The sequence below is a fragment of the Acomys russatus genome, chromosome 5, assembly GCF_903995435.1.
Source record: "Acomys russatus chromosome 5, mAcoRus1.1, whole genome shotgun sequence".
NCBI lineage: Eukaryota > Metazoa > Chordata > Mammalia > Rodentia > Muridae > Acomys > Acomys russatus.
Window position 1 is genome coordinate 64,269,579 of NC_067141.1, and position 16,163 is coordinate 64,285,741.

At 47.1% G+C, this 16,163-nt stretch overlaps 1 long non-coding RNA gene across 1 annotated transcript in view; it reads right to left on the reverse strand.

Annotated features, from left to right (window-relative positions):
- Window positions 1–14,301, reverse strand: part of LOC127189646 (uncharacterized) — a 28,421-nt gene extending 14,120 nt beyond the window's left edge. The window contains exons 1-2 of the long non-coding RNA XR_007830666.1: window positions 14,150–14,301; window positions 13,048–13,745 (exon numbers count right to left, since the gene is read on the reverse strand). This is a non-coding gene — a long non-coding RNA (uncharacterized LOC127189646). The remainder of the gene's footprint in view (window positions 1–13,047; window positions 13,746–14,149) is intronic.
- Window positions 14,302–16,163: the final 1,862 nt, after the last annotated feature.

Below are 16,163 nucleotides of genomic sequence, written 5' to 3' on the forward strand. Positions count from 1 at the left end.
GGCCACCTGAGAGGGGCATCTAGACAGCAACTTCTTCATCCACCAGCCTGAGGTAGACACACACTGAGCACTTTGGAGAAACAGGAGGCAGGTGGGGTAGAAGCAAGAAAGGATTCATCTTCCCGAGCAAAAGCCTACAGGGAGGCTGAGGGAGAGACAGACCTTGAAGAGGATGCCGATGAGAAGGTACATTCACAACAAAAGCATCGTGGGTCTGACTCCTAAGTCCTGGAACTCAACCTGCCTGAGTTACTGGCCCTTTAAAAACATACCATGCATGACCCAGGCAGTGCTGGAGAATGCCTGCACACCTTTAATCCCAGGACTTGGGAGGCAGAGGCAGGCAGATCACTGTGAGTTCGAGGCCAGCCTGGTCTAAGGAGTGAGTTCCTGTCTCAGAAAAAAAAAAAAAAGAAGCCGGGCGTGGTGGTGCACGCCTTTAATCCCAGCACTCGGGAGGCAGAGGCAGGCGGATCGCTGTGAGTTCGAAGCCAGACTGGTCTACAAAGTGAGTCCAGGATGGCCAAGGCTACACAGAGGAAACCCTGTCTCGAAAAACCAAAAAAAAAAAAGAAAAAAAAAAAAAGAAAAAAAAGAAAAGAAAAACAGCTGAGGTAAGGAAATAAGACACCCTCAAAAACAAACAGACAGCACATCAACAAAGTGTGTTCACCTGTGGTCCCAGCCCTAGGGACGCTCTGCAGAGTGGCTGCAAGTTCACGGCCAGCCTGCCAACTCAACAAAATAAACAAACAGTAAGCACTTCTCAGGACCTTCAGATCAGAGAATCTGTGAGAAGACCCAAGCATTGGTGGCTTTTAAAGCTTCTCAGCCGACTCTAATGTCTAGTTAGGTTAGAGCCACCACCCGTAGAAAAGGACTCTGGAGCCAGACATGGCGGCATAAGCCTATCATTAATTGTGGCACTTGGGAGACTGTGACAGAAGGATCAAGAGGAAGGCCAGCTTGGGCTACATAGTGAGTTCAAGCCTAGCCTGGACTACATAGGAAGACCTTGTCTCAAAAATAGTGGGGAGGACTCTGGATAAATATAAAAAGAGCTGGGCGTTGCTGGGCATAGCGGCACACATCTTTAAGCCCAGCACTCTGAAGGCAGAAGCAGGTGGATCAGTGTGAGTTCCAAGCTAGCCTGGTCTACAAAGTGAGTCAAGGATAGCCAAGGCTACACAGAGAAACTCTGTTTCAAAAAACAATAAAATAAAATAAATGGGGGAGGGGGCGGGAGCAGTGGTGCATGTCATTAATCCCAGCACTTGGGAGGCAGAGGCAGGTGGATTGCTGTGAGTTCGAGCCCAGCTTGGTTTACAAAGTGAGTTGAGTCCAGGACAGCCAAGGCTGCACAGAGAAACCCTGTCTCAAAAAAACAAAAAACAAAAACAGTAAGTATAAAAAGAAACTCTGAGGCTTCCTCATACGTTTCTAGTTGGGTGATCTATTACATATTAGACCTCATTGAGTCTCAGGGTCCTTAGCTTTATAAAATTGGAATCTCAACTTTACCTGCTGCATTATACAAATTAGTAAACTCAAGCTCAGGTAGACAGTTGGATACATACATACATACATACATACATACATACATATATATATATGCATATACATATATATATATATTTACTTTTTAATTAGGATGCTGTGTGGAAAAGTGGTAGAATTAAGTAATACAAAGGGGGCTGGGATATAGCTCAGTTGGCAGAGTGCTCTGTCTAGTGCACACAAAGCCCTAAGTACTATCTCAAGCACTATATAAACTGGGTATGATAAAGCCTGTGGTCCCAGTACTCAAGGGGTTGAGCCTGGAGAACCAGAAGTTCAAGGTCAACTTCAGCTATATATTAAACTCAAGGTCAGCTTGGGCTACTTGAGACTTTGTCTAAAAAAACCAAACAGAATATTATATGTACAGAGACAGAAACTAAACACACATATCAGGAAGGCAGGTGCATTTGTCTATACAAACCACAGGGAATTTCTGGCCGGTTCTGAAAGCAGAGCTGTGGTGAGGTATTTTTGTTTTTTAATCTTTCACTTTTAATATAAGCTTTTGTGATTTTAGCTTTTAGACTATACCATTAAAATATGGAGAGATGGACGAGGGAATATGGCCTCTGTGTGTGTGTGTGTGTGTGTGTGTGTGTGTGTGTTTAAATGACTGCTAAAGTGCAGCATCATTTGAGTCTGCCTGTCAGCCTATCAGAAACGTCATCTATAACCTTCACTGTTTGCAGTTTAATCTCCCCTGCCTCCCCTCGGGCCCTGTTCTGACATTTTAAACCCCATAAATGACAGTAGTGCTCTAAGCCATTTTGAAAAAAGCCAAGCATTTGGAAAACACACACACACACACACACACACACACACACACACACACACACACTCCTTAATCCCCCATCTCCGGAACACATGCTCACCCAAGACTATCAGTGGAATATCACATACACACACACACACACACACACACACACACACACACACACACACACACACACACACACCTCTCTGTACTGGCCAATTTAGAAGTTGTCGAAATTACTGCTACTGGGCTAGAAATGTGAGTGTGACAGCATGACACAGGTGCTGTGTTTCTGGTGTTGGTGCTTAAACTTCAGAGGACACACAGCACCGGGATACCTTTCTGTTCTCACCCTCAAGTTTTAACCATTTCTCTGCTCCTTGGCCTCGAGAGAAGAGGGAAGACCCTGGGGTCCTTGAAAGGTTAGTGGGGTTTGCAGCATATGGAAGAGCAGCACATTTTTAACCACTAAGCCATCTCTCTAGCCCAAGGACTTATTAAAAAATATTTTTATCAGAATCTGGGCGTGGCGGTAGACACCTTTAATCCCAGCACTCAGAAGGCAGAAACAAGTAAACCTCTGTGAGTTTGACGACAGCCTGTACAGTGAATTCTAAGACAGTGGGGGCTATGTAGAGACCCTGTCTCAAAAAAACTTTTATTGCGTGTATTCATTTATGGGGGTGTCACATACAATGTGAAAGTCAGGGTTGGCTCGGAAGTGTGATAGCTGGTTCACTCCTTTAAGGGCAGAGTTCTGTCAGCTCATGACTGTACCCCTTGCATCTGGTGCGGACTCTATAACATAGCAAAGGTAGGTAAACAGTTCCTTAGAAAAGATTGCTTCTGATCCGGTGCTGAAAAGCACCCATCACTTCTGATAACCACTTACTCCAGAGTAAGTGGCTGGTTTATGTTTGCTTCTTTCCCTTCCCTTCCCTTCCCATCCCCCGCCTCTTCTTTTTCTTTTCTTTTTGCCTTGTACTCTGACTTTGCAATTAGATCTCCCCACTCAAAAGCAATATACCCCCAAATAAAGCAGGGAATGGCAGGCATGGCAAACCAGGGCTACCTTTGAATAGTCCTATTAAGAAATCTGAGGAGCCGGGCAGTGGTGGCACACTCTTTTAATGCCAGCACTTGGGAGACAGAGGCAGGTGGATCTCTGTGAGTTCGAGGCCAACCTGTTCTACAAAATGAGTCTAGCACAGCCAGGGCTGTTACACAGAGGAACCCTATCTCAAAAAAACAAAAACAAAAACAAAAAAACAAAAAAACAAAAAAAACAAAAAAAAGAAAGAAAGAGAAAGGAAAAAGAAAGAAAGAAAAGAAAAAGAAATCTGGACCACCAATGTCCATAAAATTTTTCTGAGTTGGCAATTATTCCTTCCAAGGATGTGTATCAAGGAGGAAAGCAACTCTGGGAAGCTCTGCTTGATTCTGAGGGGCTCTGTGGATTCTTTGTGACAAGGCTGGCTCTGGTGGCTCTCCCTCCCACCACATCCAGTCATCCTGCACTTTAAGGAACTTGTTTCCAAGGCAACCAATTAGTGTCAGGAAGTGAGGGTTATGATGTCAGAAGAGGGTGGGGGTAGGGTGAGAAACTCCATCCCCAGCTCCCTGGCTCTGTTCAGCATCTGTCCTTGCACAGAAAGTTCCAGAAACAAACGACCTAGGCCTTTGTCTTCCAGAGAAACATGGCTCCCAGAAGAGCCCCAGAGCAAGCCCTGGGGCCAAGCTCTGGCTCCACTGGCAAAGCCTGTACCAACCATTCATTCCAAAGAGTTGATAAGGCTGTGAACTCAGGAGGAGACATGGAAGAGTAACAATCATGTGACCACTGCCAACCTCTTCCCTATCCCCTGGGGAAAAGAGATCTTAGGACTTTTTAAATTGAAAACTTATAAAACCCTATCATTATTGTGAGGAAAGATACACATGGCATGGTGCTTTGTGGAGGTCAGAGGACCACCTTATGGAGTCAGTCCTCTCCATTCTACCTATAAAGGGGTTCTGGACATCCAACAGAGGACACTGGGCAATGGCTTTTATTTGCTGAGCTATCTGACTGGCCTGACAAGGCAGAGGAGGAGACTGATCTCAGGATTCCCTTGGGAGCCTGCCTTTATCCTCACTGTGATGATGGAAGCTTTGGTCTGGATGAGGAAAGCCCACTAGGAACACATCCACAGAGTGTGAAAGGAAACATGCAGTGAGGATGTGACTCAGTAAGCAGGGTGCTTGTTCAGCATGCGGGAAGAGCTGGCTTTAGTCTCCAGCACTGTATCAGACTCAGCGTGATGGCCCACACTTATAATTCCAGCACTCAGGAGGCGGAGGCAGGAAGCTAGGAAATCAAAATCACTCTGAGCTTCATAGCAGTTTCAAGGCCAGCCTGGGCTACACAAACCTTCCTCAAAAGCCAGGCTCAGTGGCACACACCTGTAATCCCAGCATTTAGGAGGTGGAGGCAGGTGGATCTCTGTGAGTTCCAGGCCAGCTTGGTCTACAAAGTGAGTTCAGGACAGCCAGGGATACTACACAGAGAAACTCTGTCTCAAAAAACAGAAACAAAAACAACAAAAAAATTTTTTTTAAACCTCAAAAACCAAACTAAGTTAAAACTAAAGAGATGTGGGTGACAGAACAGCAGCAGTTTGAACCCCTAAAACCTCACAATCATGACTGTCTTCCTGAACAACAAGTTGGCCAATTGGAGAGGTCATTCCGGTAAAGAGATAAAGGACAAATTACAAAGAACCTCATCCTTAGGGTAAAGCAGGAAGGCTGGGCATTTATCTATGTGCTGACCCCTGTTGTACCAGCTGAGTGAGGCCGGCTGTGAAGATGACGACAACCACAATGTCAACCTCGACGACCAAAAACAGAAACTGTATCTCCCAGGGAATGATATTTTACACACTTTCATCCTGTGGTGGCCCTGTGAGCACACAGGACAGGAACTGCCCTCGGGTTGGATCTGGAAGCAGACTGGAATAGAGCATCATCCTGTGCAAGAATTCTACCATGCTGTGCTGAGAAGGAGCCAGAGAGATGTCTTAGCATTTAAGAGCCCTGGCTGCTCTTCCAGAGGGCCTGGGTTTAACACCTAGCACCCATAAGGTGGCTAACAACCATCTGTGATTCCAGTTCCAGAGGCTCCAATGCCCTTTTCTGGCCTCACCAGGCACGCGGTGGTACAAGCGAAACATCCATACGTATAAATGATAACGATAAAACTAGAAAGAAGGAAAAGTTAGGCTGTGTCTTGGTGTCATCTGAAAAAGCCTTAGCGTGTCCCAGGAGCCAGGATGGTCCTTCAGAATTGTCCTGACCTGGTGAGAAATGTCAGGGCCCATCGGTGCAAGATGTTCTGAGAAAGAGATGTGACAACAGTAAGCAGGCTGGCAGGTAAAGGCCGCACCTGGGAGGGAAGCTCAGTTGGGTGTCCCTTGGAGACCTGATTTCAGGCCTATAGCACCCACCTCCCAGCTCTGCTGAGCTCCAGAAAACCCCTCCCCCAACTGGAAATTGGAGACCATGACCTTAATACTTTCCCCAAGCCAGCCACAGCCCTCACTGCTCTGGGTTCCAGAGGAGTCTTCCTGTCAGATATGTTGGATTGACCAAAAGAAAAGGAGGCTTCGAGGTGGTTATGCTGTCTGCTCCAGGCATGATCCCTGAACCCCCAAAGATTAGAAACTCAAAGAGTCCTTCCAGGAGCTTCTACAAAAAACCAGAGTGGTGACCAGGAGCCTGGTGATGGTCCATGGCCCTCGTCAATCCCAGGAGCAGCCAGCTGCTTCAGAAAGGCCTTGGCAGAAGGTCATAGCTGAGGAGCCACCAGAGGCGAAGGAGGGAGTGGACAGAAAGCCAAGTATAGGGAGGTGCTTGGGTAGGCTCTCTCCATGGCAAAGACTAGCGCCATGTAGGTCCTACTAAGGACTGAGGAAGTCTATGTATGGGTTGGGGACGACTTAATCAGGCATGAGAAGAAAGTTTAAGGAAGGGAATCGGGTCCAGAAACACAGCAGGCCAAGGAACAGGAACTCACTGAAGGTTGTGCAGTCTCTGCTGGCGTATCCCAAGAGGATGTACCAGCTCCTGCATAGCTGGACATGGGCTTTCTTATCCATTCCCGGAAGTGGTGAGAGTGAGTGGCCTCAGCACCCGGCCAGGAGAGACTAGTCACAAGAAGATTTTTGTTTGATTTTGGTTTTAGCTCTGCCGCCCTCCTCCTCTCCACAGACACATCCCTTCATGACCTTGTGACTCCTCCATTAGGTCTCTTGGCTTTGGTTTCCAGAGAAAGCCAGGAAGGGCGGGGTGGGCTGTAGCCCCCAGAGGGAGCCAGGGCCGGCAAGGGGCTGAGCCAGTTGCGGAGTCTGCAAGGTGCAAAGCAATCAGCGGAGCCGCTGGTGAGCGGGGTCACTCAGTAGTGTGCACATCAGGGTGAAATCCTTTCAGCTCTTCGCCAAACCCCTAGTGAAAGACAATCAGGCTCGCTGTCACCGAGCTAATTCTGTCTATATAAAAGCAGTAATGAAATTCACGGCAGGATTACCCTCTCCATCCAATGGGCCAGCGTCGTGGTGACATATCTCTCTTATTGCCCGAATGTAACACACCATCTAATTTACGTCGTGTAGCGAGCAGGAATGAAATGTTCATAAAGAATTGCTGCATCTCGTCACCTTAACTGCGGCCCGGGGCTCTGAGGCATCTGTCAGGGAGAGGAGAGGAGCAGGAGCAGGAGGAGGGAGGGCGGGCGGGGCTCAGGGAGCAGCCGCCAGGGGCACAGGCTTCTTCTGTGGGGTGGTTGTTTCTTAATAGGGTGAAGTGGAGGCAAAGGGAGGCTGGGGCTAGAATGAGGGGGAGGTCGGGAGGAGAGAGGAGAAAGGAGGGGTGCAGGAGCTTTGGGGGAGATGAGGATAAATAGGAGCAGAATGGAGTGGCCTGTGGGGAGTGCTTGGAAGTGTGTGTAGGTCTGAGAGGTCAGAGGGAAAGACGTACACTTGGGTTTGGGTGAGTTGGGGAGAAGAGTGTGAGTGCCTGAATAACAAGAGGTTGCTTGGGGGAAGTGACCTTCTCGGTGTCTCCCTCCGTCCCCACCCCCACCAAGGTTAGCAAGGCTTTTGCTCATTTCTTCATCCTCTAGAAATAGAACTCCACTTACACCGGAATTGAATGCACTGGTGATGGCTAATGGAGACCTTCCTCAAAAGTCTCCAAGGAGCAGACAGATGCTCAGAGCAAGTTTTACAAACCCAGGCATCAGCCTGGGCAGTGGTGAAGCACACCTTTAATCCCAGTACTGAGGAGGCAGAGGCGGATCTGAGTTCCAGGCCAGTTAAGTCTGCAGAGCAAGTTCGGGATAGCGGGGCCGGGGGTGGGGGGTGGGGGGGGGGGAGAGGAGGTGTGTTTAAAAACAAACAAAACAAAACCCAGAAAACCAAACCCAAGAGTCCCGGCTTTGCTCCTCCCTCATCTTCCTCTGCAAGTCCAGGGCTCATCCATTCTAGCCTCTACCATCCCCTTTCCCCCAGCCTACTCCAAGGTCTCTGCCATCTGCTGCCTAAAGAACTCAGTGCCACCTCTGTCTCTGGACGGAGAGAACAGCGCTGCTTTAAAGTGTCCTCTTGCTCTTGATAGACAGACCAGATTTACCAGCTTCTTTGCTTGGTGCTCACGGCTCCAAACCGCATTCCTGTCAGGCCCACCTTTCCTTGGGCTCTATATGTGCCACGCTGGAAGCAGCCGCTAGAAAAGACTTCCCCCAGCAACCGCAGCAGTACCAGCCTAGCCTTCTCTCCAGCTCCTGCCACAGAGGTCTGCAGACATGTTGCACCTTGGGAAAACCTTGTGATTACTCAGACTTGGTCAGCTCCCCCTCTGTACTAGTCACTTTTCTGTTGCTGTGATAAAACACCATAACCAAGGCAGCTTATAGAAGAGTTTATTTGAGCCTATAGTTCCAGAGGGATAAGAGTCCACCAGGATTGAAAGCATGGCAGCAAGCAGCAGGCATGGCTTCAGGAACCCAGTGCTGAGAGCTCGCACCCTTTACCACAAGCACAAAGCAGAGAGAGAGAGAGAGAGAGAGAGAGAGAGAGAGAGAGAGAGAGAGAGAGAGAGAACTAACAATCACGCAGCATCTACCTCCAGTGGCATACTTTTTCCAACAAGGCCACACCTCCTAAGCCTCCACAAACAGTGCCAGAAACTGGAGACCAAGTGTTCAAAGCCCCTGAGCATGTTTATTTATTTATTTATTTTTGATTTTTCGAGACAGGGTTTCTCTGTGTAGCCTTGGCTGTCCTGGACTTGCTTTGTAGAACAGGCCTGTCTCGAACTGACAGCGATCCGCCTGCCTCTGCTGAGATTAAAGGCATGTGCCCCCCCTACCTGGTTTAAAAAAATTTTTTTAAATGAAGGGTATCTGGGTAGAGTGGGGGTTGCACAGTGTAGGTGCCCACTGAGGCCAGAAGAGGACATCAGGTTCCCTAAAATTGGAGTTATAGGTGGTTTTGAGATATGGGTGCTGGACCCAAGTTTGGATCCTCTGCAAGAGCAATATATACCCTTAACTGCTAAGCCATTACTCTAGTCCACACCCGCTTTTTCTGTAGCACTGTCAAGCATGTTATGGCCACCATGCTAAACACATGAAGACACAGTCTCAGCCCATGAAAGGCTCACAGACTGGAGGTGGGAGGAGGGGAGTGAGGAGAGAGAGCACGCTAGGCTAGCTTGCTCCCAGGGCTGAAACTATACCAAAGAGTCACATCCTGACCCACTGTTTTCATAACCTCTAAGAAGTGGTGATCCTCTGGGTTGTTATAAAATTCCCTCAGCTACCTTCGGGGGGGAAATGTCAGCAAGGAAAGACATTGTTAGAAAGTTATAAATGGGAGCTGGAGAGATGGCTCAGAGGTTAAGAGTACTGGCTGTTCTTCCAGAGGACCCAGGTTCAACTCCCACTACTCAAGTGGTAGCTCACAACTGTCTGTAACTTCAGATATACATGCAGGCAAACCACCGATACACATAAAATAAAAATAAATAATTTTCAAAAGGTATAACTGGAACGTTCAAGCATTTGCCAAGTGTCAACTGTGTGTACAACCGTGTTATGTAGCTATGGGAATTGAAAGTAGCTGAGTTTAAACAACGGCTTGCCCCAAAGAGAACACACAACACCTAGTGCATGATGACTGTTCACTAAGTATTTGAGTGAATGGATAGATGGGAAGGTAATAAATAGAAAAGAACAAAGTTCAACCCTAGGCCTGCTGCCTCCAAAGTGCCTGGTCTTCTACTATATTCCAAATTAATTAGTTTGAAATCAGTATTAGAAAGATACCCAATATTGGCCTCTGGATGTGTGTGTCCCCTGCTCCAGACCTTCCCAGACATATGTGACATCAGGCCTCCTTGGGACATGATTAAGTCTGGAGAACCAAGAACAGACCTTACACCCACTGGAAAACACTTGAAGGTGTGCCCTTTCTCACCCTATTCCACCCATGTCCTCCAGCAGCCCAGGCTTGGATTATCTGATTAAGAGGCCTACAAAATCTGGGATCGGTAGTGTGCACCTTTAATCCTAGCCCTTGGGAGGCAGAGAAAGGTGGATCTCCGTGAGTTGGAGGGTGGGCTGGTCTACACAGTGAATTGCAGGACAGCCAGGGCTATGTAGAGGGACCCTGTCTCAGACAAAACTACAACAACAAAAGGCTACAGAAGACTGTAAAGCGAGAGCAGCTCTTCAACTATCTCCTTGTACTTGAAATATCTGGTCTTACTTATCCCAGTGGTTCAGAAGTCTTTCAGTGCCAGGGGGTAAAGAGGTGCTTGTATAAACACACATATGTTCGTGTGCATATTTGTGCATGAGTAGGTCTGTCCTTTATTTTTTAATTTTTTTAATGTACATTGGTGTTTTGTCTGAATGTATTTCTGTGTGAAGGTGTTGGATCTACTGGATACTTAAGTTACAGACAGTTGTGAGCTGCCATGTAGGTACTGAGAATTGAACCTGGGTCCTCTGGAAGAACAGCGAGTGCTCCTAGGCTCTGAGCCATCTCTCCAGCCACAGTCCATCCTTTCTTTAAGTCTCTCAAAGTCCAATGATACCTCCGAGACTGCCTGAAGACATCTATGGAGTCAGTTCCCCGAAGCTCCCTTTCCCACTTTTTTCTATCTTCCACATGTAGAAACTGTACTCGACCTTCCAGATAATGCTCACAGGAGACACAGAGCGGGACTGTAGGTGCTGTGCTTCCTCATATTTTGAGGAAAGCTCTGCTCTCTGGCAGTGGGTACATTTTTCTTTAAAGAACTAATGCATAGATGGATCGTCAGGGAGGGAGGCAATCTACACCTGGCACACAATAACCTCTCTAGTCTTGTTCACTGTTAACATTATTGATTTTTTTGTTTTTGTTTTTGTTTTGTTTTGTTTTCCGAGACAGGGTCTCTCCGTGTATCCTTGGCTGTCCTGGACTCACTTTGTAGACCAGGCTGGCCTCGAACTCACAGTGATCCACCTGCCTCTGCCTCCCGAGTGCTGAGATTAAAGGTGTGCACCACTGCCTCCTGGCTAACATTATAATTAGTTCGTCCTTCCTGACCAGAGGGCACCCCTCCCTCTACCCACAGCCCTCCTGGGGCTGTAGTACAAACACCCACATCCATTGCTGCCAGGGAGCTGGATGAAGCTTGGTACCCTGAGAAGCATCTCTGGGGTTCCAGGGGTCCCCTCTATCATCACCCCATCTCAGTGGGATGGAGATCTTCATAGGTCCCTGGAAGGCAGAATGCACTTGTATTTTTCAACGTCTCCATATAAACATGCCTCAGGAATCTCAGCACTGCTTCCCAAACTGTAAAGTTCTTTGCTTTGGTGAGGAGGTCAGGGTTATGCTTTGTAGCCTAGGCTGTCCTTGAATTTGTGATCCTCCTGCCTCTGCCTAATAAGTGCTGAGATTACAGCTCATGTACTACCAGGCCTGGATCAGATACTACTTTTTTTTTTCTGAAACAGGATTTCTCTGTGTAGCCCTGGCTGAAACTCACTCTGTAGACTAGACTGGGCTCAAACCTAGAGATATATACTTGCTTCTATCTCCCAAGCACTGAGATTAAAGGTGTATGCCACCATCACCCAGCTCAAATACTAATTTATTTTTTTATTTATATTTTATTTTATTTTGGTTTTTTGAGACAGGATTTCTCTGTGTAATAGCCCTGCCTGTCGTGGACTCACTCTGTAAACCAGGCTGGCCTCGAACTGATAGTGACTCACCTGAGTGCTGGGATTAAAGGCATACACCACCATGGTTGGCTCAATACTAATTTTTTTTAAAAACTCTTTTTGTGACCAAGCTGGCCTTGAACTCACAGAGATTGCCTGCCTCTGTCTTCTGAGTGCTGGGATTATAGGTGTGTGCCACCACTGCCCGGCTCAAAAACTAATTTTTTTTTTTCTTTTAAGAAGCAGAGTCTCCTATAGTGTAGGCTGGCTTTAAATTTGCTATATAATTGAGGATAACTTTGAACTTCTGATGCTCTTGCTCCCACCTCCTCAGTGCTAAGGTTACAGGCCTGTGCCTGTACCACACCTGGTATATGCAGAGTTTAGAATGAACCCAGGCTGCTTCATACCTGCAGGGTGGTAGGGGAAGCGCTCTACTGACAGTGCTATGTCCACAGGTCCAAAGCTTCTCTGTTTGTTAGCTCATTTGAGACATAGTTTTCACTGTTTCCCAAAGTGGCTTTGAATTCAGCATGCAGCCCAGGCTGAAAACTTGAAACTTGGAAGATGAAAATTGCTTCCTTAATCCATCCTTTGCAGCTAACATTCTTTCTCCTAGGCAAGGCTGAGGCCATGCCCAGTGTACTTTTGGTTATAACCTTGACCTCTCTTCCTTTGGCTCCAGTAGCCTTCCCTCCCAGCTAGTGATTGGTCCCGAAGCTCTATTAACATAGCAACATAGATCATTTCTTCAGGTGAGGGCAAGATATATCCCTCTAGTTGGATGGCTACCAAGCATGAAATAAGCAGAAGCCAGGGAAGAAGAGAAAGAATTCAAACAGCACTCTCAAAGAATCAAAGAATCTCTAGGTAGTATCTGTCCTAAAAAAAAAAAAAAAAAAAAAAAAAAAAAAAAAAAAAAGACAGGAGCCATTTGTTTCAGGGTCTGTGGAAGCCCTGGGTGTGTGTGACTAGAGGCCTTTAAAGCTTAGGTTGTATTTGATCTCTGGACAGTTGAGAGGGGAAAGGTAAGATTACAAGAAGCAAACCAATCAGAAGAGGTTGGCGATGGGTTAAACACCGCTGTACAACACTGTCAATATGTTCATTTGCTTTCCACAATTCTCTGCCCCTTTTATTCCCAACCTCCCCCCCCCCCCCCACACACACACCTTGATGGCTATTTCAGCTGCAACCCTATACATCCAGAGACGCCTGAGCTCCCAGCTGCCAGCCAGTTCTGATCCCCTAATCCCAAAAGGACCAGCTGGTCAGAATTCTCAAGGATGACAGACCCCCCACCCCCAGTGCAAATATGGCTCCTGATGCCAACACTGTGATCAAGATCAGATCACTTAACGTCTTTGCATCCATAAGTTTTAGCACCAGCCTCCCCTCTCCCCCTGATACACTCACACCAGCCCAGATGGGAATAAGAAGCAACTTAAGTTCTTGAGAAAGTATTCTAAAACCGTACCTTTCCATTTCCCATTGGTATGACCAGAACAGACTTCACAACGCGGGTGGTCCAGTCAGCTTCATTGTTAGCCTGGACAGCTGTTGAATCATCGGTCACCAGGACAAAGTGAAGATGGCTCTGTGCCCTTCAGCCCTGCTGTTGAATATGTAGCCCATTACAGTAATGGGGAAGTTAATCACTAGCCTCATGCTTGTCTGAGGGTTTTGTGAGTACCCCCAGATACCACATGGCCTAAGCCTTTATCAGTTGAAAACTATAACCAGCATACCCTTGCCTGGAGTTTGGTATGCTAGTTGGGGTTAATTATGACATAGATAAAACTGAATCCTCAGAATAGAGGATAATTGATAGTTTGAGGAAATATACATGAATTCCTACTTATCATGGCTTAGTGCCCTTGTTTTCCACCCCTTCCCAAAGCCAGGACTTTGGTTTGGTGGCCGTTGCCTGCTCAGTGACACTAAATTCTCCAGTAATCTGCAGTGATGTGTAATTGTGCTACAGCTAGCGACTGTTCACTAAGTAAAACCCTTGGTGTAGTTACCATGTAAGTCAACGGTATTTACAGGATATTTTTTCTGCCTGTAACTCAAAGCCTTACCGAAACAAATTGGAATTGCCTTCTGGAGGCCGTTGTTATAAATTACAGACCCAACATCTGTCCACATCTGCAATGTCTAGACAGCCTGTCTCAGCTACAAGAGAGGAGAGAGAGATGAACAAACAGAAAGCAGGAGAGACTGAGGAGTGGCAGAGGAAAGCCTCAGGTTCACAGATGTTTCCCTCTTCTGAGGTTTATCCTGATGCTCCTCGCTCTGCCTCTGAAATGGACCTGAACCCTCAGCAGCCCCCAAGCTGAGCTCAGGAGATCTTCGGCATCACTTCAAGATGCTGGAACTACGGACAACATAGTGCTTCTATGGGGACGTTCTCCACCCAGGTGTGCCTTTGGTGGAGTCTAGAAAGGCCAGGGTAAATGCAGAGACTAAGAAGGACCAGGGAAAGTAGACTCCTGCTTCCCCGAAGTTCCCCCGTCTCCTCTCTCTATCCTCTATCTCCTGACCTGGCTCTGGAGGAGGGGAGGCATCCCTTCGCCTACCTTTCTGGTGGTCCCTCTCCTGCATCCGCGATAAGAAGCCTGCCGTCAGCTGAGTGATTGTATTTTTTTACAGTTCCTAGCACAAACCTTCTCATTTATATGTAAAGCAGCCATTAGTCATAGCTCCGTTCCCACACACTGCCTGATGTACAATCACATTTTGCAGCGGATGAATCTTTCCACACAGCTGCTCTGCTATGAATAATCCGTCTCCAGGCCCATAAATCAGAAAAAAATCATGCACCTCGTTCGCCTGATCCTTACACAAAGTCATATATTTTACATGAGGACGAGCTAAATATTCATGAGACTTAAAGGCTTTTTTCATAGGCACTTGTTGGGGTTGTTTTCCACTACCAGGGGTGGGGGGGGTTGGGGGGTCCCAAGGTTGTATCTACTTAAGGGTACAAGGGGTTTTTTTTAGAGAAGACGACGAGGAGGAAACAGGATCTATTTCTCTCTCTCTCTCTCTCTCTCTCTCTCTCTCTCTCTCTCTCTCTCTCTCTCTGTGTGTGTGTGTGTGTGTGTGTTGTATATTTGAGAGGACAGTGAGAGAAATATTGATTCCAGCTTATCTCTTGCTCTAGAAGTCATGTGGGACAAAATATGATCATGTGTGGTATTAGAACTATGATAAATACCTGCTTACTTGGGCTCCTGATTTGCTCCCAGTCAGGGCTATTGCCTCCCTGATCTTCAAGGTCATCTTACGAACCTTTGCCCTCTGACCTACGGAGCAATGAATTTGACCCTTCTCTGTGTACAGAGGTTGCAGATTAGGGGGAGGGAAACTAGGAGGGGAAGATCAGCAGATGTAAAATAATTCACTCTGAAGCTAATAATTCACTCTGAAGCTTCTACGGGGCTGCACGTGGTGACGCACCTGTAATCCTAGCACTGGGAACAGTGCAGTGCAGAGGATCTTGACTGAGTTGGAGGCTAGCCCCAGCTACAAAGTGATTCAACAAAAAGCCTCCTATGTCACCGTAACAGAAGGCCTCTAAAACTCCATCACTCCTCATGTGTTGGGGAACACTTAAGGTGGCTCTCCTGATTCTTAGAGCTCATCTTTCTTTTCAAATAAGTATCTCTTCCTGGAACTAACCTTAAATCCTTCCCCTCCCTCCCAAATACAAAACTTGACCCCTCAAGAAACCTCTTCCCACTAGCAGAAGGCATGGCAGGAGGAGCTCCTCGCTTTGCTGTGCAAACCCCACACTCCCGCCTTCCCTCGCTAACCCACTTGTCATCCCAGCTCCTCAGCTGGCAGGTGCTTTTTCATTTTATCCTGGCATTCGCTCAGCATTTGTCTCAGTGTTCAGTGGCGCTGTCTGTCTGACTCATTAATGCTGTGGTCTGCAGTGGGGCTGATGATGTGTCCTCACTTCCCTTCGAAGGTGAAAAAAAAATTCTCCATCTTGGTCTCGCTGACAACATAAAGAAGGAATGTGGAGGCAGAGATTTCTCAGGTTTAACTGAAGATCTGGAAACACATGAGCGCTCAAGCTGTTTTAGCTTTCAGTGGATAAGGACAATGCCTGGGTTTGAGGGCCTGTCCCCTGAAGAGGAATAGTATGGAATCTGTAAGGATGCCTCTTCAGTGAGTTTTTCTTTATTTAAGAATCTCATTGCTAGGGCTGGGGATGTAGTTCAGTCTGTATCGTACTTACCTGATTAGACTATAGAGGAATTCCAAGGCCAGTCTGGGCAATTTAGTGACATGTTTGTCTCAAAAATGAGCCAGCTGTTGTGGCACGTGCCTTTAATCCCAGCACTCGGGAGGCAGAGGCAAGAGGATCTCTGTGAGTTCAAGGCCAGCCTAATTACTTCCAGAACAGCCAGGTTTACATAGTGAGACCTTCTCTCTCTCTCTCTCTCTCTCTCTCTCTCTCTCTCTCTCTCTCTCTCTCTCTCTCTCTCTCTCTCTCTCTCTCTCACACACACACACACACACACACACACACACACACACACACACCCTGCTAAAACTTTTATTTATAAAAAGGCTCTCTGA